A 3,431-nucleotide genomic window follows, 5' to 3' on the forward strand; every position below is an offset into this window, starting at 1 on the left:
AGCTTCCCTCCTCCCTAGATCAAGCAGTCAGTCTGTTGTCTAGATTATGTTTCAATGTGTCATTTGAGGAGAGTGGAGGCAGGGAGGGCGGAGAACCAACTACAGGGAGATCTCTGATTCAGGAGCCATTGAGGCTCTGACTGGTCTCATCCTACCTGGGATCCCAGGCCCTTTCTGCCTCTTGGTTCTCTGAAGGAGGATGGAGGAGGGGAAGGGGACTGAAGAGAAGGAGCAGAAGAGGGTGGGATCATCTTTTCCAAGCCCTACCCTACCTGTAGGTAGAGTCTGAGAGCAGGGCCTGACCTTCTATAAGTCCCATAGGCCAGCCTCCTGCCCTGGTAGAACAGGGAAAGACCTTTGCCCCTCCAAGATCCTTCAGCCTGCAGAGGACCAAGGCCTGGTACAAGCAGGGAGCCAGAGGGAATGGTCCTTGGGAGCTGCAGACCCGCAGCCCAGGTGAGTGCACTCTGTCCTCAGACTTGACCAACATCAGCCAAAGAGGCCATTTCCAGAGACAAAAAGGATTTTGTAAGAGGCTGGAAATCCCCTACCTATGGAGTGTTTCCTTACAAAAATAGGCAGGAAATTTGAAATACTAGTAACAGTGCTGCCCTGATTTCTCCTGTATTTTGAACTGATTCAAGGCATTAACTACCCCTGCTCCCTCCCACCCAATTACTGCCCTCCCCTGTGCTTTTTTTTTAAAGGTTTCCTTCATGATCCCTGAATCACAAAGACAACCACTTCACTCATTCCTCTTTATCCTGTAGGGGTCTTGTCTTTGCTCCCTTTATCCAAGCCTAGCACCCTTCCCCCACATGCATAGGACTCCCCCCTCCCCTTTGCTTCTTTGACCAAACTCTCCCTGCCAGACCTTGAAGGCAGGATGCTTAGCTTGTCCTCCAAGGTCTGAGCTCACAAACAGTTTATTGGTCTGGTGCACACTGACCAGTCCTATCTTGTAGCTGGTTTGACTCTCAAGGGCACACTCACAGGGCAGTGACTGTTGAGAGGAGCAAGTGCTATGAGCTGGGGCTGGGGTGGGGGCAGGCAGAATGAGAAGGGTGTGGGAGCAGGGTCCTGGCCTCCTGTATACACTCGTGCAGTGTTTCTGGAAAATATGGCAACTGAAGAAAACAGGTTAGGTTGACTTCTGGGTCACATTCCCATGTGCAGAGGCCCTTAGCAGAGCTGTTTGGACCAGGCCAAAGGGAAGAGCACCTTCTTTAGCTGATAGTATATTAGCTTTCGTGAAGGCCTAAGACTTCCCTTGTTAGAGAGGATATAGGGGAAGGGCTGAGTTTGCTGAACTATTCAAAGTCCTGGGAGTTTTCTTTTCCAGTAGGGGGAAGGGAGATACTGAAGGAGACACTCAGCTCTTGTCAGAGAAGCATCAGGCTCAAAGGCAAAGACACAATGGAAGGACTTACTTTCTCCCCAAAATTCACTTTGGACTATCTTCACAACAACATTATGTGGGAGGTTTTCTTATTATCTGTTTTTCACAGTTCAAGAAACTGAGGCAAACAGGTTCAGTCACCTCCCAGGGTCACATAGCTAGTGAGTGTCTGAGGCTGGATTTGAACTCAGATCTTCATGGTCTTCTACCATTTCCTAAAATCAAGCTGTGATTGGAAGACCTTCAGGGTTGCTGTTACAAAGAGAAACTGTTACCAGAGACATTCACTCTAAGCCTGGAGGGCCCAAAACAGAGGCATTAAATGGAACTTGGGCAGGGACCTGTTGTGGTCCAATCTATGAGCTTCAGAGTGAACTGGGTTTAAGGTACTGAGAAAGGGAGGAAGTAAGTAAAGAAGAAAGAAGGAAAGATGGAAGGAAGGAAAGATAAAGAAGAAAAGAAATCTAGGCAGTAAACCCCAAGCTAAGTGGGCAGCTTCTGGCCGTCAAAATTTGCCTTCCTTTGGAGAGGAGAGGGAGAGGAGAAACTGAGTTTCCCAACTAGCTGGGTCCCCTTTCAGGCAGCTTGGTGTACTCACAGGTTGTGTTTGTCCTTCATTTTCGAAAAAGACCATGGCATCAGGGAAATGATGACATGACTTGCAGTTGACTTTGATTTGAGTAAGAGACAGCTCTGCAAGCTCACCAGCTTCACTTGCTCCTGAGCCATGTGGGCTCAGTGGCCAGATATTCTTCAGAACACCTGGAGATGGTCCAGGATGCAATGGGAGTCCCTGGCCCTTTTAGGCTAAGGCCTTCTCATGAACTCACTTAGAGTGAGGTAAAACCCATTCAGTGAATAGGCCTCTTTATGAAGTCAGTCAAGGGAAGTCCCCTCTAATTAGAAAAAAAGAAAAAGAAGTCATGTCATCATTTCCCTGATGCCATGGTCCTCTTTGAAAACGAAGCACAAACACACCCTGTGAGTAGACCAGCCTGCCTGAAAGGGGACCCAGCTAGTTGGGGAACTCAGCTTGTCCTCTCCCTCTCCCTCTCCTCTCCAAAGGAAGGTAAATTTTGATGGCCAGAAGCTACCCACTTAGCATGGGGTTTACTGCCTAGATTTCTTTCTTTCTTTATCTTTCCTTCCTTCATTCTTCCCTTTCTCAAAACCTTAAACCCAGTTCATTCTGAAGCTCATAGATTGGACCACAACAGGTCCCTGCCCAAGTTCCACTTAATGCCTCTATTTTGGGCCCCTCTGGCTTAGAGCAAATGTCCACGGTAATGGTTTCTCTTTGGAACAGCAACCCCAGGGGTCTTCTTCCACCTTGATTTTAGGAAATGGTTGAAGATCATGAAGATCTGAGTTCCAATCCAGCCTCAGACACTCACTAGCTCTGTGACCCTGGGAGGTGACTGAAACTGCCTCAGTTTCTTGAACTGTTAAATAGAGATAATAAGAAAACCTCCCATATAAGGTTGTTGTGAAGATGGTCCAAAGTGGATTTGGGGGAATAAGTCCCTCCATTGTGTCTTTGCCTTTGAGCCTGATGCCTCTCTGACAAGAGCTGAGTGTCTCCTTCAGTATCCCCCTTTCCCCTATTGGAAAAGAAAATTCCCAGCACTTTGAATAGTTCCCCAAACTCAGCCCTTTCCCTACATCCTCTCCAATAAGGGAAGTACTAGGCCCATCACAAATGCTACTACACTAACAGCTAAAGAAGATGCTCTTGTCTTTGGCCTGGTCCAAACAGCCCTGCTAAGGGCCTCTGTTGCAACAATCTGCTAGCGGCTGCTGTGGGGGTGAAAGACCAACACAGGCCCAAGAACAAGAATGCTGCAAGACCAGGTCCTTTTGATCTTCTTTACTAAGGAAAGCAACATTAAGGGGTTAAAAATCTTACTTTAATCCAACATACAAATATCATTGACTCTACCCCGGGGGAAAGGCCAGCACCCTGAGCTTCAGAGCAAATACAAACAGAGCAAATGAACATGAATCAACAGATTTCTGTCTGACAAAATCACAA

The sequence above is a fragment of the Trichosurus vulpecula genome, chromosome 2 (assembly GCF_011100635.1).
Source record: "Trichosurus vulpecula isolate mTriVul1 chromosome 2, mTriVul1.pri, whole genome shotgun sequence".
In the NCBI taxonomy this organism is placed as follows: Eukaryota; Metazoa; Chordata; class Mammalia; order Diprotodontia; family Phalangeridae; genus Trichosurus; species Trichosurus vulpecula.